This window comes from Dermacentor variabilis, chromosome 7 (genome assembly GCF_050947875.1).
Source record: "Dermacentor variabilis isolate Ectoservices chromosome 7, ASM5094787v1, whole genome shotgun sequence".
NCBI lineage: Eukaryota > Metazoa > Arthropoda > Arachnida > Ixodida > Ixodidae > Dermacentor > Dermacentor variabilis.
In genome coordinates, this window is record NC_134574.1 from 52108653 (window position 1) to 52132709 (window position 24057).

At 48.1% G+C, this 24057-nt stretch overlaps 1 long non-coding RNA gene across 1 annotated transcript in view; it reads left to right on the plus strand.

Annotated features, from left to right (window-relative positions):
* The first annotated feature begins 5493 nt into the window (after positions 1–5493).
* The window catches only part of LOC142589036 (uncharacterized), a 57085-nt gene continuing 38521 nt past the window's right edge, over positions 5494–24057 (plus strand). Inside the window, exons 1-3 of the long non-coding RNA XR_012829792.1 lie at positions 5494–5564; positions 8953–8985; positions 17234–17346. This is a non-coding gene — a long non-coding RNA (uncharacterized LOC142589036). The remainder of the gene's footprint in view (positions 5565–8952; positions 8986–17233; positions 17347–24057) is intronic.

Genomic DNA, 24057 nt, shown 5'->3' on the forward strand with positions numbered 1-24057 from the left:
CATCGTGCCGACGTATGCCCCTCGCCCGACGACGCAATTTGCAAAGGCTGTGGACTAGCTAACCCTAACGCAGATCATGTGTGCACCTCGATCAAATGTGCGCTCTGCGAGGGAAATCATGTCACGGCAAGCAAGGAATGCAAGAACCGCTTCCAACTCCCCTACGTCGTCCGAAGACGGCGAGTTGAAAGAAAAATCGCATCAAACGCAAGCAAAAGCACCACGAGATCAGGGCCAATCGCCCTGAGTCAGCACGACTTCCCGCCGCTCAAGGACGCCGAGAGTAGTGCCATTGACGACAACGTGGACGCCAACGCAGATGCTCGCTTGTCCGGCGAGCGGGGCCGCTCGCGATCGAGGAACCGCGGTCGATTGTCGTCACGATCGCGAGGACGCTCCAGGAACCCGAGCCAGCGATCCTCGTCAAGGATACGATTCGCCCCCAGCCCACGAGTTGGCGGTGATGACCGGTTGACGTGGGCCCAACGAGTTCAGCAGCACCAACAACAGGAGCGACAAGAACAGCAGCACCAACAGCAGGCCGCCAGCCAGGTGAGTCCGATGGCACGGCCAGAGCAAGTAGAAATAGCAAATACGATTAAAAGACTAGAACACGAAAACAAAGAGTTAAGGCAAACCATCACACAACTTGTCGAGGAAATCAGACAACTCAAAACGCCACCACCCCACGACTCTAATCAAACCGAAGTCACATCAGAACCCATGGTAGTGGAAGTACCGGTCGTGGAATCCACGCGCAATCCGCATAAGAGAAAAGCCGTGACAAACACACATCCATCGAGCACGGACAGCGACATTAGGGAAATCAGGGAACTGCTCAGCGGGCTTGCAACTACCGTCGCGTCACTAAAGGAAGGGCAAGACAAAGTTGCGACGACAATAGGGACCCTCAAGGAAGGTTACGACCGGATAACGCTACAGATCAACCACATGATGGAGACGATCAACATCCATGGCGCAAGGCTCAACGCGCTAGAACTGGCAGACCACCCGTCTGTGACGTCACAGCCTACTAGCACCAAGCTACCTCGAGCATTGTCGCTCGATAGACATAGCAACAACGTGGCCTCACAAAGGCCACCCAACGCCAACAACAAAGATGGCTGTGCAAACTGAAACGTTTCGCCTTTGGCAATGGAATTGTAGGGGCTACGTCCGTAAAAAGGTCCCCCTGCAACAATACATTCGAGCCAAAAAAGACAAACCCCAAGTCATTCTCCTACAAGAGACAAATACCGCTACACCCTCGCTACCCGGCTATGACGTGACCGCAACGACACCGCAACACAAATGTAGAGGTATCGCCACGTTGGTCAGCAACAAGCTAGCCCACACGACACACAACATTAATCACGACCGCAGCAATTGCGAATTCATTCTCACGGAAGTCTTCCCTAGAGCCAAGAACGCCAAGAGCATATTCATCCTCAACGTTCACAGCAGCCCCAAGCACCGAGCACAAAAAATTAAGCGAATACTCCAGCTCGCCCGCAACCGTGCCGGCGACAACCCCGTGATCGTGGCCGGGGACTTCAACGCCCCTAACACGGCCTGGGGATACGTCGCCAGCAGAGCCAAAGGCAAGGACTTGCTAAACGACGCCGATGAACTAGACCTAACGCTCATCACGAACGCCGAGTACCCCACAAGAACGGGTAACTCGGTCAACCGCGACACAACGCCAGATCTCACTTTCGTCCGCAACGTTCCACACTATCAGTGGAACAACCTCTTCGAGGATCTGGGCAGCGATCATCACATTGTTGAGACAACAATTGACACCCCATCCAGAGGTCCCAGAAAAATGACGTACGTCGATTGGGACAAGTTCCGCGAGTTCAGACACGAACGCCGAACAGGCAACGAAACAATGGAACAATGGACGTCGCAACTAAAGGCCGACATTAAGGCGGCCACGAAGGAAATAGAGACAGATCTTCCCGTTCAAAGCATGGACAGCCGACTGGCCCACATGCTCGAAGCCAAACAATCGCTCACCAGGAGATGGAAAGAACAAAGACACAATCGACGGCTCAGGAAAAGAATTTCTTCCCTCAACCGGCTGATTGCAGAATATTCCACGCAACTATATAACCAGCAATGGAACGAGGTGTGCGACGCCGCGGACGGCCGCTTCAACAGCGGGACGACGTGGCACCTGCTCAAACATCTTTTAGATAGAACCAAAACCAAAGCGGACCAGGGTCGTACGCTGAACAAGATCATGCACGAGGAACTCAAAATTACTACGGAAAATGAGCTCATTGACCGTCCTGCCGACAAGTACCTCCCGCTGGCCAAAAATGCTAGAGGCACGACCGCCGATGCATATCGCGGCAAAGCCAACCCTGAGCTTGATCGGGACTTCTCAACCGAAGAGGTGCGCACGGCGCTTCAGAACCTAAACAGCAAGTCAGCGCCGGGGCCGGATGGCGTAACTAACAAGGCACTTAGAAACCTCGACGAAACCTCAATCGAAACCCTCACAGAGGAAATCAACAAAATCTGGAGGAATGGAGCACTACCAGGAGACTGGAAAACGGCCCTTATCGTGCTCATCCCAAAGCCTGGCAAGGCGCCCAACATCAATAACCTCAGACCTATCTCGCTGACGTCTTGCGTCGGCAAGGTAGCCGAGCACGCGGTCCTAAACAGGCTCTCGAAACATCTCGAAGATAGAGATGTCTACCCCGCAGCAATGATCGGCTTTAGACCCGGGCTATCCACCCAAGACGCTATGAAGCTCCTCAAGCATCAGATCATTGACGCAGACACGAGAGACGCGAGAGTAATCCTAGGGCTAGACCTCGAAAAGGCATTCGATAATTTATCACACGACTACATACTCGACACGATCTCCAACCTCGACCTCGGCACGAGACTCTACGCTTATACAAAATCGTTCCTGAGCGACAGAACGGCCACCCTCCGTCTCGGGGAAATCAAGTCCCAGAAATACAAACTCGGAGGCAGGGGTACCCCGCAAGGTTCTGTCATCTCTCCGACGCTTTTTAACCTTGCGCTAGCTGGCCTAGGCAAGAAACTGGATCACATCGAGAACGTCAAATACACGATATACGCCGATGACGTAACGCTCTGGGTCCTCGGAGGTAGCCTGGGATCAATTGAAAGCGCTCTGCAGGAAGCGATAGACGTGATCGAGGAATACCTCGCTCCCACCGGCCTGCGATGTTCCCCTGCGAAGTCGGAGCTCCTCGTCTACAAACCATCGAGGAGCGGTCCCAAACCAAAGAACGAAATCAGAGACACACACGTCATTACTCTCAGAACAAAAGACGGAGGAACCATTCCACACGTCAACAAAATCAGAGTCCTTGGGATGTTCATTGAGAGCAACGGCTCTAACGCCGCTACAGTGGAGAAGATCGTGACAAAGTCGAATAATGCATTGAACCTCATACGACGCGTAGCCAACAGACAACACGGCCTTAAGGAAGAAAATCTTCTCAAGCTAACACACGCCTTTGCGCTATGCCACTTCACCTACGAGGCGGCCATGCACAGATGGAAGGTAGCGGAGAAGGACAAACTCAACGTACAACTGAGGAAGCTAGTCAAACTAGCGCTGGGAATCCCCAAGAACACCGAGACAGAGCTCCTGCTGCAACTGGGGGTACACAACACACTTGAACAAATCGCCGAAGCTCAAGAACGGGCTCAATGGACAAGACTCTCTGGAACCAAACCGGGTAGAGACATCCTAGCCAAACTAGGTCATGACACCACAGTAATCGAGAATCTATATCAAAGCGTTCCGACGGACATACGCAACATTTACACGGTTCGCCCACTGCCGCGGAACATGAACCCGGCGCACCATCAACCCAGAAGGCTGGCACGCGGATCGTTCATCCTGCGCGAAATACGTGATAAGAAGATCCTAGCCTGTTTCGTTGACGCGGCACAGTACCCAACCAGGAAAGCCTTCGTTGCCACCACGATCAATAAGCAAGGTCAAGTGAGAAACGCTCTCACAGTCAAGACCCACAAGTCCGAGATAGCAGAACAGGTTGCCATTGCACTGGCGCTCACAGACCCGACTACCACCCACGTCTACAGCGATTCACGCTCGGCCGTCAAAGCCTTTCAGAAAGGAGCAGTTGCAAGACAAGCATTACAAATAATCAATAGATCCGCAACGCTGCAGCATCACACCATCTGCTGGTTCCCGGCACACCTCGGAGAGATCGAGGACGTCCCTCGCAATCTCAATGAGATGGCTCACAGGAGCGCGCGAGACCTAACCTTCCGCGACGCCCCCTATTCTGGTCGTGACCATCCCAGCGAGAATCGGGACCCTCCCTCCACATATAACGAGATCATAAAGCACTTTTATCTAGACCGCAGAATATACAGCACACCTCACAATAAGCTCACCAGGCCTCAAGCCCTGACGTTCAGAATGCTTCAAACAAACACGTACCCCACGCAGAACAGACTCCACCACTACATGCCTGACCTATACAAAACATCATATTGCGAAAATTGCCATAGAACACTAGACGTACATCACTTGCTCTGGCCGTGTGGTCGGACCCACGCAAACAAGGATCAAGACTCCGCCAGGCTACAAGACGCATTACGCAGCACGGACCTGGCGGAGCAGCTCTGGGCCGTCCAGCGAGCCCACGATGCGGCCAGGGAGTTACAACTCCCGGTCCCAACGTGGGAGTAGCCCGCTCTATGGGACCTTGCGCCCCGTAGCTCGCAGGACCTTTCTATAAAGTTACTCCATCCATCCATCCATACGAACTCCCCCGTGAGCCCCCCCTCCCCCCCCCCCCGAACGAAATTTCTGGCTACGCCACTGGGGGGGTTACACCAGCTGACCTAGCCGTCACTCTACTTCATTGCGTATGGCCTTCAGCAAGTGCGCCTCCACCCCACCCCCCCTCCAGGAAGAAATCTGCGGTTATGGGCCTGGACGAATTGCAAGAACGTCCGTGTGCTGTACATCGGGTGCCCGTTAAATACCTCCAGGTGCTACAAATTAATCCGGAGTCCCCCTACAACATGCCTCCTAGTCATGTAGTCGTTTTGGCACTTAAAACCACAGAATTTAAATAATATTTTATACATGACCTTCTTTTGTTTTGCTTTCTTTCTCATTGTGGCTTCTGTCAAGTTCTCCGGACTCTAAAAGAAAAAAGTGTAACGAGAAGGCTGAGTCACTACGAAAACGACGATAAACGAAGCAGCAGTGATCGAGTTGTCTTTCATTGTGGGCGCAGGTTCTCCTGTGATCAGATTGAATACTCCCCGCGCAATTAGTTTTTTTTTTCCTCCGCGCGGCAATAATTGCTCTCACGTGAACACCTACCCTCGTTTTCGTCCTTTTTAACCTAAGCTTCTGTTGCATCTCTTTTTCCTTCCTTACGTTTGCTTTTTCTCCGACGAAGCGATAAAACTGTGTCATTCGCTGTCGCGTGCTAACATGCAGCCCTGCGTGACATGCAGAAGAAGAAGAGCCTGCTACTCTGATGTCCACGGGCAAATTCGGGACCTCTAGCTTTCTAGCATGGGTGAGCAACATAATTTTTGTTTTTCTCCTTTAGTCAGCCTAGTTTCGCGATGTACTATGTCCCGTTCGCTTTGCAGCATGGTCGCCGGAATGCTCAGCACTTTAGCATTCAAAAAATAAAGGACAGTTTACCCATACGTGCCGCAGGGAGCTGTTCGTCCTAGCCATTGCAGCTCTGGTAGACACCGATCGATGGCAGTGGTCGTCAAACTGAAAGAAACAATTAAGGCCAGAATGACAACGTCGTCATGTCGCGTGCATTACGCTATACTGTTAGAGCTACGGTGAGAACAATTGTCTCGTAGCGTATTCTCCTGCGTGTACCAGTGAGACAGCCACCGTTGTTCTTTCAGCAGCTCGTGCCCACATTTACAGCTCGGCGAGCTCGGCGCTACAAGTCTACTACAGTTATATAAGAGCCCGATTCACCATCAAATTGCATTTTCAGTCGAAACTGCAAACCTTGGATTGCAGCATGTAACGCGACATCATGAACATTGTAAGAAGGTTCCACGTCTGAGGACAAACTGCGCACTCCAAGCACTAACTAACGCATGGCCGATAGCACTAAACAGGCTTCATTTCAATGAATGACCAATAAAATTTATCTCATGCAGGATAATTAAGCAAATTTTCCACTAAAGCATCTTCATTAGGAGGCTTTTTTTTCTTACTGTGTGGGTCTCGACTTGTTTTCGCATTTACATTCATCAAATACTAGTAACTTGTCCATTGTGCTATTATCTTTTATAACAATTGCAGCTTTGTATTATTCATAATTTGTCAGTTTCCTCTCACTCGATGTATTTTTTCGGGGTTGGGAGCAGTGATAAGCCGCACAGCGTCGGCTTTTTTTTTTCTTTTTTTAACATCTCCTGAGCCATGTGATGTCAAATTGCTATTCATCTTATTGTACCTTACGTGTCTGAAAGAGATAAAGAAAGAAAGAAAGAAAGCAAGAAAGAAAGAAAGCAGTTGATGCCAGTCTATTTTTTCTGGTATGCATCTCGATAATATACATGTTCAGGCTAATGCATGGTTAGAAGAATTATCATTATGGTTGAATATAAAAAAATTCGAAAGAAATGTTAATAAAACAAAGGTTATTGCATTGAAAGCTCGCTACAAACCTGATGATTCTGAACTTGAACTTACATTTGAAAACAATATAACTGAACGTGCTTCATTCTGCAAGTTTTTAGGTGTCCTTTTAGAAGAACACTTCAGCTGGTCCAAGCATATTAATAAAATTCATGCGAACGTATCAAGGTCATTCTGTGTGATGTACAAAATTAGAAACCTTGTTCTCAAATGGCTGAAATGGCAGTTATATTACACTATATTTCGTTCACATCTTCACTATTGTATACTGATTTGGGGATCTACAATCAAAACTAATCTTCTGAGGTTGATAACGCTGCAGAAGAAAGCGATACGACATGTCGAAAATATCTCGTACAACGACCATACAGTTTTGCACTTTTTAAAACACTCCGTTCTAAACGTAAATCAATTAAATGAGTTGAAATTGCTCTCTTACATCTATAGCTGAATCAACCTTGATCCTTCTAAATATCGTGAATTTCACTCTAGTATTAATGCGCCTTACAAATTAAGGCACGACCATTGCAGAATTCCACTTGGGCTGAGCAGTTACGGAAACCAAATGCTTTGATGCTTAATTCCCACTCTTCTCAACAGACACACACTCCCCATAGAAATTATTCAGAAATGGTTGTGCCGTAACGCTTTAAAAAACAATGTTAAAGCTTAGGTCCTTTCCTGCCCTTATGATTAACCCTTTGCTGCACCTTGTTGCGTTTACGCAACATTCCGATGAACGGTGTTAAACACAGAAGCAAAGTCGGTTTAGAGCTGCCTGTACACGTTGTTGCATTTCCGCAACATTCGTCTAAAAAAACGAGCCGACTTGTTCTACATCTGTGCTCCATCCTTCTCATTTTCTACCAAAGCAAACGTGATGGAGGCTGCGTGCACTCGCGAGCATTGATACGGATAAGTTTTGCCAATCGTAAAGTTGTTTCTCCATAAGACAAAGCGAAAAAAAATTCTTTCGCTAAGCTCCACATTCTCCTGACTCTGTAGATTCAAAAAAGCATTGTTATCTAGGAATAGTTTGTTCCTGGTGACAAAACGATGCTATGTTGCGCAAATGCAACAACGTGTACATGGTTTATTTTCTCCGGAAAAGTGAAACGGCTTCCAAACGCTTTTATGGCCGAGCAATTCCTTCCGATTGTGAACGCAGCGACCTTTCCTGGAGTGATGACAACGACGAGTGTAAATCCGGTTTGATTCAATATGTGTGAAAAATGTTTTCTGGTCTATTTTTTTTTTCAAAAGGATGCGGTGCATCCGCACGCTGTCGTGTCGCGTCATCAACGGGCACACCCTTGTATAGAAGCACAGTCTGTGCTTCTATGTTCTAAATTTTGACAATAACGCGAAAACACTGCATTGCTTCCTGGCTGCACAGGAATCTGCATGACGTACTGCACGAAGTGTGGGAACCACCTGTGGTGCACAAGCAACAATTGCTTCTTTTTGTTCCACATTAAATAGTAGGTGCACCAACGATTGTCACGTGCAAATAAACATACGAGTATGAATCACACTAAGTCTATCTTGCACCTTCAACTTCTTCTTTATTAGCACGTTGTTGGAAATACGCAACATACCCATTTTCTGCGAATTAAAACTACAGAAATTCGCTAAAGTTAGTTTCCGTGGGAGCACAGCTACTGTTATCCTTCCCTACAACTCGGTGAATAATATTTTGAGAAAACAAAAAATTGTGCAGTAAAGGGTTAATAGGTTCTGTACACAGAATTTTTTATGATCCTTAGGTTTTCTTATTTGTACGAATTTTCCTTTATGATGGCAAAAGTTTGCACGTTGTACCGTTGTTAACTTTGCATAAAACTGTGTTCTGTAAGTAATGATATTGTATTATGTTCCTGTTTCTGTTGCTGCATGCTCTGAGTGTGTGCGTTCAGATGCTTTGGTCACGTCAGGCAAAGCACATCTGCCTCTTGCCTTTGTATCCGAGACCTTGTTGTCTGAAATAAATAAAGATTATTATGAAATTATTATTTACCTAACCAGGGTAAACGTTTCGAAACTTACTTTTCGCTTTACTACTACAACATTCATAAAGATTGCGACGTTTACAGTGTAATCGACGCACTCACGATTATCGTAGTTTTACTCCCGTGGAGTTGCCTAAATCTGCGTGAGTAAAAGAGCCAAAAAAAATTCTCCGCCACTCAACCTATAAAATTTGATATGAACATACAAAATTTCTGAAGTCTTGATGCGCCTCTTTTATTTACGTTTCCTTTTGTTTTCCTTTTCCTTTCTTCTTTTAGACGATGCAGCACCGATTCTGCACCCTGATATGAGTGAGTCCTGAAACTTCTCTAGCGCTGAAACCGCTGCTCCCAAGGAGATACCGCGGTAAAAAAGGCGGCGAAGTGGAAAAACGCTTGATGTGCACATTCATTGGGAACAGGTTATGTCAGGATACCCTAGTCAACGTTGTGTCTCCCTGACAACTTTCCTAATCCTGGTTGCACGATAAAAAAAAATGCAAACGGGCAACTGCAACCAAATTCCCCTTCTGCTAAATTTGTTATAAATGTGTGCTATATACCACTGAAGCTATCTTGGCAAATCGGCACGGCTGGTTATTGTCGTTCTCTCGTTGTCAGCCTATAAACAGCACCTAAGCAGACGACGCGTGCGCCTGGTGGCTCTCGCTGTGAGGCGAGCCTCAGTGCGCCACGTCCCTAGATTTTTCAGCGCGCCGCGGTGAGCCGCAGGTGGTGCCTCGCATAGTAGATTATGGGTCACTTCCGGCGGGCAGTAATATTGGCATTTATGTTTTTTTTAGTCTTCGTACCAAAAACGGCTATTTTCGGAACTTTTAGAGCTTTTAGAACTTCTACATTTTCGAAAACTAGGCTTTATAGGCGGTCTGAAATTTTATTGGAGTGCGCTTTACCGCTTTGTAGTTTCTGCCATATACGAGAGGAAAGGGGATTATCCGAGGGGCCTGATTTTTATTAGACATGTCATAAGAAGCCAACAAACACTGATACCAAGGATAACATAGGGGAAATTACTCGTGCTGAATAAATTAAATAAAGAAACGACAAATAAATGGAAATGAAAGTGCATGAAAAAACAACTTGCCGCAGGTGAGGAACGATCCCACAACCTTCGCATTTCGCATGCAATGCTCTACCAATGGAGCTGCCGCGGTGCTGTTTCCCAGCCCACTTTTTTGGTTATTTATGTTTCCTTGTAGAACCCTGGGAGTGTTAGTTCGAAGGTTGTGGGATCGTTCCCCACCGGCAGCAAGTTGTTTATTCATGCACTTTCATTTCCATTTATTTATCATTTCTTTATTTCGTTTATTAGGCGCGAGTGATTTCCCCTATGTTGTCCTTGGCATATGTTTGTTGGCTGATTATGATAAGCCATATCCGAGGTGATTCGTAAACGACCCCTTACCGATTGCGCAACAGGGTGTGCGCGGTGATGCAGACTGGTTCCACTTTCGTGCGTGTACTTGGAAAAATTTCACCCTTTCAGATTATCATGTCCACCAAAGATAATCATCATCTGTCTTTCGCCATCTGTCATTTGGTATTACAGGCGTAACAAGGAAGACCGCGGTGTGGATTAGAGAGCAAACTGGTGTAGCCGATATACTGGTTGTCATTAGAAGGAATAATAGGACTAGGCTGGCTGTGTAATGCGTAAAACACGGAATCGGTGGTTCCTTGGTATTGCATAATGGGTGCTATGAAAGATGGAAGATCGACAGAGGACCAGGTGCTGTGATAATATTAGGAAATTTTCACGCATCAGGTGGGGTACGTACGCAGGCGCGAGACAGGGCTCATTGAAGATCGCTGAGAGAAGCCTTCGTCCAGCAATGGGCACAAATAGGATAATGATAACGCTTTTTTTCGTTTATTTCTTTTCTTTAGCATTATACTCCCGGTACTTTAACTCGCCGCGATAGATGAGTCACTATGGAATTCAGAGGCCGCTGAGGTGGCAGGTTTGGAATTGGCCGTGACGCCCACACTCCGACGTGGGCGAAAAGCAAAAGCGCTCGTGAACCCAGCAATGGGTGCACGTTAAAGAACCACAGGTGGTTAAAATAATTCCGGAGTGCCACCCCCCCCCCTCTCCATAGGCCGAACCTCATAATGCGATCGTGGTTTTTTGCACGCAAAGCCCCAGATTTTTTTTTTCCCCGCGTACTTTGAGATCACGAACACCACGGCCGTATCGGCATAACAAGCGTTCCTGACAGGAAAGCAGCGAGCGCAGAGCCTTGGAGAAAAGAAATGCGCACAGGGCAGAGATCCATTACTTGTGGGGGGCGCTATGAGACCTAGAGAGCCTATAACGTGTCTAGATTGTGCCCTGCAGCTAGTTGCCTACTAGCTGCAGGGTGCAGCTAGTATGGAATAGCTGGCGTGCGTCGTTGGCAGCACCCTCAATTAGAAAACAGGCCGTCCCAGTCGCACACTAAACATTTTAGAACCTTTACGGGTGAACAAAGAGCGCTTGGATTTGACCCATATGGCTCACACCGACCCCCTAAATGTGTAAGATGCAATCGGTGATGGGAACAAAGAAACTTTTGTTTTTCTGCAATTTTTCCTGCTAAATAAACAATGATGATGCACTTACCCGGTTAGCGATCCATACATAAAGCAGGAAGGAGGAGTAAAAAACAAATGCACCTAATTCGTTTAGACGTATTGCTCGAGGTTATGGTGTGCTTGAACCTCTTAAAGAGAGCCCTCGGGGACCCGGCAGGAATGCACGCTTCAAACCTTCTATACAGCGAGATAATCTTGATCTACGTCGAAACGTTTAATAAACGCATATTTTGAGACGTCGAGAAAAGCGCCCTCTACGGCATTGTGACTCGATGCGCGAAGTATCAATAATGCCTGCCATAAAACTGCTAGAACACAAACCTTCCCACATTGCCCTCTACCCAAGACTCACACGAGCGCTGTGCCGTTCTCATTTTACTTCATTTTCAGGGGAAGAAGAAAAGTAAGTACGTTCACAAGGCGTCAGTAGAAATTTTTACATTTCGTAAAGTCTAATTTCTTTTCCTTTCTCATGCGTGTTTACATTAGTTTCTTAGAGCACATTTTGATGGTACGCGACTCGATGCGGCATGTGTCGAAGCCTCTGCCCTTTGTTACATCGTTAGATAGCTATACTACCGTCAGACTATTTCAAGTGCCCTACAGGACGAAATATACCTCCAGAAAAATCCAGTTACTCATGTCTGGCGTCAGTACACACAATCTCATTGCCCAACTTATTCCTGTGTCGTGATCGACTGCGCCATCCACTCCTTGGCATCCATTCTTTTGCTACGGATTATCCACCTGATATCGCTTCTACCGGTTATCGGTTCAGCGCATTATGTGTCCTGGCGAGCTCCACTTTTTCATTCTCAACTATAATATCCGCTACGCCCGTTCGCTTTCGAATCAATAGCACCGTCTGACAGTATGCTAACGTTATCCCTACCATCTCACGTTCAATATCTGGCTGCATCGTTTACAAATAGAGGCAGGACAGACAACAGTACATAGTACGTAACAGACATTACGCTCTCACTAAACACGTGCATAACTAGCATACGATACGCATAAAAGTTAAATGATAGACTTCAATGCAACAAACACGATGATGGCGGAGGTGGCTGCGGCTGTACAAAGAATTCAGTCCGAAAAAAAACACCATTTTAACGTAGCTGACACAGTGCAGTACGAAGAAACATTTTTGTTATGCATCACAGCATAAACAAGAAAATTAATTAATCAAGTTGCGTTTTGCGAACACATTTCTTTAGTTGCAGTTTCTAAATTTGTTTTGTTGAATATTGTAATTTTATTGTGCAGGCTATTACTTCCACACATCATCACTGACTGTTCCTTTACTATAATATATATTTCAGAGCATCTCAAGTTCTTATCTCTCTTTAATACCCTCGTTCTGCGATCTCTACAATAAAGAGCCGCTCGGGCAATGAGTCCCGAATCTCTTAGCGTAGAATGTTAGTGATAGTCCACGCACGGCCAATGGTAGCTGCGATCAACAAGGCAGATAGTGGAAACCCCTGGGATGGGGTTCATGTAAATCTGGTTAATGTTCGACATGTTGCTGTTAGTATCGCTCCTTGTCAACTGGCGATGAGGGTGAGGCGCGGACCCGCGACGGCCGCTATGCGTATGGCCACCGTTAACAGTGGACAGCCGCAGCCAGCATGCCGAAACTGGATGCTTTCAACGGGAAAGGGGACCAGTAAGGTGACAAATGACGTCACTGTCGACAAGGAGCAGAGCTATTGGACTGCTGTGGACGACTGACGTACTTAATGGCGTGCAGGAATCAACCAGTTAGGTAATTTTCATTAACTAACTAAATATCAACAACAGAAAACTTAGCCGCTTACCGGCGGGTTCTCAAATGAACTGTCTGCAATATCTACTTCGTTCGGATCGCGTTATAGGATTATCCATCTTTGTTTTTAAGAATGGGTCCGTTTTTATTGGGACACCTTGAATATCCTCCTTACAAGGCGGCATACACAGGGACGCTATTGGGCATATTCGATGAAAAGGCTAGAACCTATGTTGAGGGACATCTCTCTTTATTTATGAGGAACGCAGCATATGTAGAAAGTCAGAGAATGATTTGGTTTCCCCGAACATGGAAGTATAAGCAATCCCTGACTTACACAGGCGCACACACCACAGTGCGCTGCTATGCAAAGCCTTTGTTGCGTGTTTCGAGGCCACAGTACTATCTGCAGTTGTTGAAATGCTAATAGCGGAGTTCGTGAGTTTTGTGAAACGTAGCGGAAGCCTTAGGGTGCAAACATGTACGATTAACTGCCCTATGTCACAAGCGGCGTTCGTGCCAAATTATCGTTTGTCCTACAGTTTCGTGCTCTCTGCTTTTTCGCTAGGCGGCTCAAAATGCCACGCACTTCGCATTCGAACGACTGCGCATGGCACATGTATCTTCACATGTCACTGTACTCGTACTGTTGTTCCTGTAAAAGTTTAGTTTTTAAATATACTTTCTCGTATCCGGTCCGTTTTGCCGCAGGAAAAGCTCCCAAACTTTCTACGTTCTGCCTTTCGTTCCTTCCAAGTATAATGTTTTCCTTCTGGAAGAATGAACAGTTGGAAGAGGACACTTAAAGACTAAGAGTTGTGCACTTTATACTTAAGTTTTCTCAACTTTAAGGAATTTTGCTGAAACAGCTGATAGCGTAAATACATCTGCGACCTAGACTTACTGGGTATGAATTCCTCATATTCAGCAAACCTCATCATAATTGATGCTGCTTTGCCAAGCAGAACGATTTCTCCGTTTGCGTATTTACATAAAAGATCCCGAAATAAAGATTCCTCTTAATATACTTTATCGTGCCTTTAACGCAGAAACCCAACAATTACCGGAATTCTGTGCCTACAATGAGTACGCCGGACTAGGAAGAAAGTCGGGGTTCACTTTCAGCTTGTTTCAGCACACTTTTGTTGCGACTCACTTAACAAAGTCGCCACGGTGTGATTTGTTCTTGCGACGCTTTCCACGCTGCGAATAGCAAAAAAATATTGCACGAAAAGCAATGCTCTGACAATCAAGAGCGATCTTTTTGACGACATTGTAAAGCTTTATCGTCTAATGTGCGCGAAACATCATCGACATTTATTAACATGCTAATTAATTACAGATTAACGTGATTACGTAACATATCAGAATTAGCCGCAACTGTGCCAGACGACTGCGACCGATGTAGCATTCATAATCACGTGTATCTCACTATATTAGGAGAGCATATTAATCGTTCCACCGACGACAACACGCATTGAAGAGACGGCGTGGAGTCTTGGAGAATTGCGAAATTTAAAACCATAAGAGCGCTAAAGTTGTGGTCGATGGGTTCGATTAGATAGAAGAAAAAAACGCATGCATAAAGTCATACGAAATTCCAGTTCCTTTCCTTGTCTCTTCTTTCTTTTCTTTTCATTTTTTCATTGTTTTGCAGAGTAACAGAACAGCGGATGATAAAAAAGTCAAACGCTTCGTTTTTTTTCTAATGGAGCGCCTGCTACTTCTTTGTTGCGTACACCTGGATAAATCGACCCGCAGAATTATTTTAAGACTGTGCTCTTTACATTGGAAGTCCCGTCTCCGCGAGGGAGCGTCATGAGCTCGTCGTAAAGACGGCTGCATACATCAAGTCAGCCAACCAGGGACTTCTTAGATGGAAATCACACTGGTGGTTGCATATTTGACAGCGCGCCGTTCGTAAGAACCTATTCACATCTGAAATTACTTTTTTATCTAAAATTAAATTCATTCTTGAGAAATTGATAGCAGCATACTTTCAGGATAATCATTATGTCCCGATTTCTCTTATGCTTATACGGAACACAGTTAGAGTCAATGAAGTCACTGATAAAATAGAAGACCTCTTGTAGCACAAGAAGACTCCCTTGGTTGTTACACATTGCAATATTGCTGATACCACATAATTTGTTTATGCGTTATAAAGCGGAAAGTAAAAGCGATGGAAGTCCTCAGCAGTGATGCAGGGCAAGAATTTTCATGGCGCCGTGCACTTAACGAGTTCAGATTTGCGAATTTATAGAACCAAAACCGCTGCGATGATCTTTAAAAAGATTTTGTTGAGATACCGAACCGCTGAACTCAAATAACGGCAACGTTTAAGAAATACTTCACAAAATTGCGATTCGAACTAGATAATCCCAGAGGAATGCATCGGCATTCGCGAATTCTTGACGGCGCAAGTGTAGTGCAAGCCACAATAGAATACGGCATGGTTCCGAGAAAACAGCGACGTATGGAATCAATTCAATCAAGCGAAGCCACGCATTCGAAAGACCCAGCAGTGTGCTCCATTGGGAACAGGTGCTGAGAATTATCGGCGCCTTGTTGGAGGGCTACAGCTTCACGCCGCCGTCTTGTGCAATTTCCGCCGCTTAAATTTATTTAGTTGTTGACAGAAGGTGCTGCATATTTTGTCAACATGTGACAAAATATGCCCAGCGGTCGATTATGCCCAGCGTCTACCCAGAGGTTGATTTAGGCACCACTCGCCTCCTTGAATCCCTTGGGTTCAACGACAGCAGTGGAAAAGTAAACATGTCCGCAATAGCGAGTAGTAAGAGGCGATTGGAGGATTGGTGGAAAAAACTAGGGAAACGACAAAAAACGGAGACGTACAAAAGCAGAGTGCGCAATAGGGGATCAGAAAATTTGGTTGTGGGAGTTCATAGTGGTTTTTTTTTTCATTTTTTTATTGTTTAACCTAAATAGGACATTAGGCAGTATAATAGCAAGAGCTTGGTGGCGCAACCCACCGCCCCGTTTCAAAGGGGACGCTCATAATATCCATCGATCCATCCATCCATCCACATGTAAGTAACGGCCGATCAGAGTATTGGTGGGGGAAAAAAGCTAGGAATAGATTGATCGGACATGAGTTAGTGCAAGCGTAAGTATTCGCACATTATAGTTATTGAGGTATTAAATGGTAAAGTTAAGATCGACATTAGATTGGCGAAACGCTAGACGGTGGTAGGTGTGCAGAACCTCAATGAATCGAACAGTCTAGGTGACTACTTCTTCCCGTTTCAAAGGAAACGCCCATAAACATCATCACAATCCCATACAAAAGAGAGAGCGCTTTATAGGATGAGGGCGGAGGGAGGTCACATGTAGCTGAGGAGCGAGGGTGACAGGTGCGCGCCCTGAGGAAGTTGCAGCGGAAAGGCATGGGGCTGAATCTTTGTTGACGTGTGAGGTCGCATTTTTATTCCCGTTATTTCGATTTCTGAGTGACTAGGGTTTCAATAAGTAGCAATGGTGTCTCTAGAACCCGGGATCCAACCATATAACAGCTCTACGTGCTGAACGTGCTGACGTTTCTCGAAATAATAAAACCACAAAAGATACGCATTGTGGCACCGTCAATCGGCATTCGCAGTGCTGTAAATATGTACAGCTATTTCCTTGTCGAACAAAAATTTAAGGAGCTGTATACTATAAAACTTTGAGGATATGATAGCGCAAAACGGACAGGAGAAGTAAAAAAGACAACCACGCATAAACAGCAGGAAAATAGAGGACAGTTAAGGTCAAATAAAGCGACTTGTTCAACATAGTTGAAAGTCGCCACGCATCCCGCGTACGCGTCTTCTCTCTCGCGTCAGTGCTTCACCAGCAAACCCGACCGTCAGCTCTAACACAACATCATCCGCACTCGCCGTTTGTTCGAACAACACATTCAGGGCGACGGCCTTTGGCGAAAAGTCGCTACTGGCTACAGATGCGCTGAAGAAGGCTACACGCTAAAGATGGCACGAAGTGCTCAAAGCTAGCAGTTCGTGCGTTACTCCGCCAAACCGTCTGATGTTGGTTCGGTTCCTTTTTTTGATTTTACTAGCCGATGCATTGGCCGTGAAATTGTGCTAAATCATAATTTATTTTTGCCTCTTCTGAATCGCTTTTGTTTTCTTTTGTTTTCCCTCTTCGTTTCTTTCCCTTTCCAACGCCCCGCAGCACCGAACAGCGTGTAGCTGCTGACACCGCCATCAAGAACTCGCTCATTGCAGGCTCTCTCATGGTCCTCTGCATGGCGGCACTGTTCTCCTACATAATTCTCAGCGCCCTCTGTGAGTTCTCTAGTTCTCTGCGTCCACTGGTGCATATTGGCAACGGCACATGTTCTGCTTGTTTGTTTGCTTGTACTGTGCGCGTGTGTGCGTGTGTGTGTGCGCGCACGTGCGTGTCTGTGTGTGTGCACGCCTGTGTGCGTCTGTGTGCGTGCCTGTGTGCGTGTGTGTGCATGTGAGCGCGCGCGCGCGTGTGTGTTCGTGTGTGCGCCTGTTTGTGTACGCGTACGTGGTGTGTGTGTGTGTGGGGGGGGGGGGGGGAGTCGTGTGCGCGCGCGCGAACTACACTTGTGGGCTACTATAGACCGTTTCGTGGTTTACAATTCCATGTCATGGACGACTTCCGGCTTTACTAATTGACAGAGCAAGGAAAGGGCGAGTTGCAACACTCCGATGAAATGCAAGGCCGCAGACTTTCAATTTACAAGTCAACTTTTTCGTAAATCATATAAGAGACATTTTAAGTATTAAATCTTGAGTCGTTATATGTGTTTCTATTGTGTGAACGCGTTAAAGTATACTTTCCGCGCATCGATCAACTTAAGAACAGCGCTAGTATTGTTTCCGGCATAGTAAACTGACAAGGCACGTGAGTTGAAGTTTCGGGGGATCTGGCATGTTGCTTTGATACATGCGCGACACCATCTATAGCTGAAGCGAAGTTGGTTCCAAGAAAATTCGAAAGATAATCTTTAAATGTAAGTGCGCCTCTGATTCTGGTCAGAATGACTGGTCTTAGCTCTCATAGATGCCAAAACGTTTATTTTTTTTTTAAGAAACGAGCATTTTGCCGCAGAAGGTGCACAATTTTACGTGGCAAGGCGACGTTTCGCTTCAAGTGGCCTTCGGACAAAAGATTTGCTTTCCTTTTACGCAAATATACTTTGCGTCCAATTATGTGCTATATCGTTTTAAATGCTATCCCCAATAAAATTACTGTGAACGTCGGCTGCGATCCACTGACACTCGGATATGTTCAGAAAATTCCACCTATCTATCTTCAGAACCTCACAGTTATCGAGAAAAACCTTGAGAGAACACCAATGGTCACGCGAATACCTGAAAACTCCTCGACAGCGCTGAAAAAAAAATGTTGCCTGTAACAGCGGAAGCCCGCTGTCCACATCGACATCATTGACAAGCAGGTCATGCAACTCACTCCCGCGGTGAACGTTCCACGAGTTAGCGTTTTCTCGGCTTGCCTTCATTTGCGACGCACTTAGTGTGCGCATGCGCACCAGCAGTTCCCACCTGCAGCCGTGCTCGCGGATTGGTGCAGTGCGGCTAAACGTTGTGCTACAATACTTTTATACGACATTTAGGGCTCAGAGACGGCGATGAAGACAAGCGCAATGAGTCCGTTTCTCCACGCATATTGTCACCGCCTCCTTTCATCGCCTGCAAAAGACTTAATGGAATTTCTAGTGAGTGTCTTCCGGTAATAGTGTGTTTAAAGTGTTCAGTACCATGTTTCGGCATTCAAACAACACAAGCGCAGTGCGTGAAACGAACGAGTGCAAATAAAGCAACAGGACAAATGGGCGTCGCCTTCGTATCGTGCCCGTTTCTTCTCAGAAATGAACATATATACCAGCAGGCACAACAACTTACTTTGCCCTGCATTGTATAAATCAAGCAGAGAACATCACGTCTGCAAAATATTATGCCAGCGTACACGCTTCACAAATTAAACAACTCAATACTCAAGCGAAAGCGAATGTGCGCCCTAAATCACATAGCAGCCAGTGTTTCGCCAGCATGCCAGACGCTGTAACTCTCGTCTATCCCGCCATGGCTGCCACCCGCAGTGCGCACGTAGCCAGCAGCAACGTAGAAGCCGGAATTCCCGCGAAACGAAAAATCTGCCACTGGCACGTACTGGCAATGCAGCGCAGGGCGGTGAAGGAGGAGAGGATAAGAAAGCGGGGCCCGTGACGTAAAAGTCGCATGAACTCTCAGCTACGATCTGGGAGAAAGAACACATACAGCCTCCATGCGATAACCTAGGCAATAGAAGAGTACGTCTGCAGCGGGGAGGGCAGCTCGCCTCCTTGTGGGCCATCATTTGGCAACACTTTATTTGCTTCTATCTCCGTTATCACTGGTGCTTTCTGTAAAGTTTGTTGTTGTAGAACGCCCTTGCGCGACGCTTTACAGCTTCCAATGCGCTTCGAAAATTTTCTTCTGGAATAGATGAAGACGCTTCATTATAGATCTCCCTCATACGTATCTTCCACATCACAGGGTCGCAGTCGCGGCCAGGAGCTGCGACCGAAAAAGGTGACGACAGCACGCCGCTGGCGTACTACCATAATTACCAGCTGCCCCGACCGACAGCTTCATCGCATTCGCCCTCGACGGACGGTGCCTCGCCCACCAAAGGTGAGAAACCTCGCTTCGAAAACTCCTCGCAGTGCTGCGACAGTTAGGGCTCGCGTCAGCGAATCAGCACCGAGAGCCGGCCGCGTGTTCTTCTAAAAACGGTCATTGGGCTACTTCCGTTGCGCGCCATTGATTCTTCCACGAAGCTTCCATTCAGTCGATGTCGCGCAGAGGGCGCTCAGACGAAGACCGCGGAGCAGCCCTTATTCTGATGGTCTATTCTGGTGGTCCTGACCTGACCCGTAACACTCGCTGCTTTGCACGTAGTTAGTGGTACGAAGTATAGCATCTGCTGCGCTGAAAACAATTGGGCGTGCGCGTTTCCACAGTTGCTCTAACCACCGCACTTCTCGATACGCACATACAGGAGAAAGGCGGCAGGAACCGGACCGTTTTATAGCGATAGCAATTGTATGCACACTCCAGGCGCATTTCTGCCGACGGCGTCGCGGTGAGGTTCCGCATAAAGTCCAAGGGCAATAAAACCGTCGCCGCGCGCCCTATGCTGTATGTGTGAGTGAAATCGTGTGAGGGTGAGCCGGCAAACGTGGTTCGATCTCGTGTGCGCGAGCGAGGAACGCGGCCCGGACGCACCCTCTCCTGTAGCGCGCGAGGCAGGGGAGTCAGGAGAGGGAGAGAGAGTGTGATTGTAAATAGGAAGATGTGCTATTTTCTTCAGCCCTTTAGGGAGTACGACTCAGCGCCCTGGAGAAAGGGATGGGGACATACAGAAGAAAGAAAAGAGAGAAGAGAGAGAAGGTCGAGGCGATTGCAGAGCCCGGTACCGTTAGGTACCGCTGTCAGCGTTAGCCATGCGGTGCATTGACAATATACACGACAGCCCCGTGTCCTCCAGGAACGTAAGGAGACGCCAGAAAGCGGAGCCGTGTAGCCGTCCGGGAAACAGCAGCTGCGATGCCGAGACCGCTAGTCCGAGGCGTCGGAATGAGAAGTAGAGAGAAGCCCTCTCTTCGGAGAAGGCGGGGCAGGAACAAGGAACGTGGTCGACTATTTCGGCCTCGCCGCACGCTCAGCAGGCCATGGATGAAGCCAGGCCTTTTCGGTACCTCCGGGATGCCGTACAGGAAGCAGCCGCTCCGGAAGCGCAGCAGGAGAGACCGCTCCTGCCTTGTGAAATCGCGATCAGGAAGTGGACGGGAAGGGCGACCGCTGGCGACGCGCCGATCCGGTTGGTGCGCCGTTAGGTGCCGTTGCAACGTGTGCCTTGCATATTCGAAGGCCGTCAAAGCAGTGCTCACTGGTACAGTGGTATCTTTGCCAGGGCGTCAGCCTCCTCGTTGCCCCGGACGCCGACGTGAGACGGGAGCCACTGAAGCGACAGCTTCAAGCCACCCGAAACAAGGGCGTGGAGCTTTTCCGCTAGCAGGGCAACGCCAAGGCCGGCGATTTGCGGTCGATGAAGAGCAAGGAGTGCCGCTCGCGAGTCGCAGAGAATCAGAATCGGAGAATCCGGGGGGGGGGGGGGGGGGGGTTTCGCCAGCATGTCTGCAGCCAGATAGAGGCCAGCCACCTCAGCAGCGGTGGAGCTTGCCGCGAAAGGCAGCGCCGCAATGCTGCCGGTGACAGCGTTATCAATGGCGTTACCTAACGGTACCGGGCTCTGAAATCGTCTCGACCTTCTCTCTCTTTCCTCTTTTTCTCGTGTGCGTTTATTTGTCGTACAAAAATCCCTCACGTGACGTCCCTGTCCCTAGGTGCCTAGGGACAGCATCGTTTAGAGATTTTTGAGAAGGCGCGATGCTGGCGCCGAGCGACGCCGTGGCGTGTTCGTCCTCGGCGTGATCGTTCTCTGGACCGCGCGTTGTTCAACATTGCTCATGTGATTGTGCGTGCGTTGCTTGTGTGTTGGTTGTAGGTTCTGTGTTACTTGGCGGAAAGCCGTGAGTAGTGGCGGTGCGGCAGTGCGGCTTTAGCCTCGGTGAGGTCTGGCAGTACACAATCTGCGTTTTGAGACCCGTGCTTTTTTGAGAACCAGGCGGTGGAGACAACTGAAATATCAAAGTGGCCTAGCGCCTCGGCCGCGAAGTTCTGCGAACCGCGATGTGGCGTCGCCGTGTGCGACTTTGCTTAACGGACATGGAGGGATGTGCTGCTCGCTGCAAGTCACGTAAGTGCAACTGCGTCGACCGCCCACTGTTCAGCGCTGAATGTGTGTTTGGTGTGCTGTGCTTGAAACGAGTGGTGCAGCGGTGCAGCTAGGGTGGCGGAGGAGCAGAGTGGCTTAGGGGCTCCGTTTGCGCGTTCACAGACATGTGCTCCCGTCTTGGTCTCATTAGCGGCTGTCCCGGGATTGTGGTGCGCTAGCTCCTTGCCTAGTATGAAGTTAACGACGCTAACACACAGCATGTTCACGTTTTTCCGCGCTATATGTCATTTACATGACGGCCGAGTTGAAAACGAGACATATCTCTGTGTTCTTTGCGTTTGTGTGTTGTAAATTACTTTCTATTGTGGAAGTTCTGGGAGTCTTATTACGCAAGGAGTGCGAATGTAAACACAAACACATATGCGTGTCTGAAATTTTGAATTACCCATAATACCTTTTACGACTGATAAGTGGGCTACACGGCCTGTGTGAGTCAGCGTCCCATGTTTGTTCTAAACGTCTACTGTCGGCCGAAAAGCGCGCCATTGGTCCTCAAACTGGTTTTGGAGCAAGCCACGCACGCAGCAGGCAACCATCCGCTTCTAATTGTGGGCGACTTTAATGCAGCCCACCCCCTCTGGGGTTATACGTACACCAACTCCAGGGGAAACATGCTTCACAAAGTAATTGAGGACATGGATCTCACACTCATCAACGATCCAAAGAATAGCACAAGGCTTGGCACAAGTGTTCAAAGAGACACGAACCCCGACTTAACCCTCACCAGAAATATCCCCCAAGCTTGCTGGACCAATCTGGAGGAGTACCTAGGCAGCGACCACGCGCTGCTAGCCACCACTCTCCATGGGCTCGAATACAAAGCCAGGATAGGCACGGCTCGCCTCACGGATTGGACCAAGCTGCGGGAGATAAGAGAAGAAAGAGCTGCGAAGGAACAGAGCCAACAGCTTCAGTCAAATAAGGACTGGATCACTCAGCTTCAGAAGGATGTGAAGGCGCACACCAAAATGCTTGAAACATCCACCACCACTCCGAGCATCGATGCTCGCTTGCTCCACATGTGGGAAGCCCGGCGTAGCCTGCTGAAGCGTTGGAAAAGGCAAAGATTAAATCGCAAGCTCAAGAGGCGAATAGCACTACTCACACAAGAGGCTGCGGAATACGCTACCACGCTATGCCGAGAGAATTCGCTATCCCTCTGCGACAGCTTGAGAGGAAGACTGAGTACTTCCAAGACATGGAAGTGATTGAGGTATTTAATCAACCCGGCCAGCAGCAAAACGGAATCCCACCACAATATGGCCCGAGTCATTCACCAATTTCCTGGAAACGAGGCGGACCTCCTTTTGACTCTCAAAGCCCAGTACTTCCCCACACAACCATCGGAGCCTCTGCCACCCCTACACCGGCACCCCTAACGAGCTCCTAGATGAAGACATTCATCTCCATGAAGTAACAGCGGCGATAATGGGCTTGAGACGCCACACAGCCCCGGGAATGGACCAAATTACCAATAAGGTACTCGTAAATCTTGACAGCCCCTCGCTACTAGAGCTTACCGCTCATCTTAACGAAGTATGGAGGAAAGGAAACCTTCCCGAGGACTGGAAAATAGCCGAGGTTCGTCTGATACCGAAGCCAGGCAAGCCACCAGCCATTGAGAACCTACGACCGATCTCCCTCACTTCGTGTGTAGGAAAGCTCCTAGAGCACATCGTTCTCAATCGGTTACAACCATTCCTGGAGGACTCGGGGAAACTTCCACCAACGATGATAGGATTCCGTTGTAGCGGCAGCAGCATCGGCGTCGCACGAGGGATGACGTAGACGCTCGCGTCTACACGAGGCTCGAGCGGCTGGCGCTCCGGCACGGGCTAGCGTTCCGAAGGAGATCATTAAAAAGAATGCTACGCTAAGAGACGGAATGTCGGTTCTTCCTCTCCTGCGAGAGCCCGAGACTTTAACGGTCTACGTGGTCGCTCGTCGCCACAGTTTGGTGACTCCGGACGTGATACTGCCATACGCTCCTGCGGTAGAGACGACCATGGACCAGACCGACGCTACGAGAGCTCAAGGCCAGAACCCATCCGAGGAACGCGGTGAGCCCTCCTGTTCCGCCATCGCTGTCCGCCTCCCACAGTACTGGGACCAGCGTCCTTCGGCGTGGTTTCTTCAGGCCGAAGCGCAATTTCAAGTCGCTG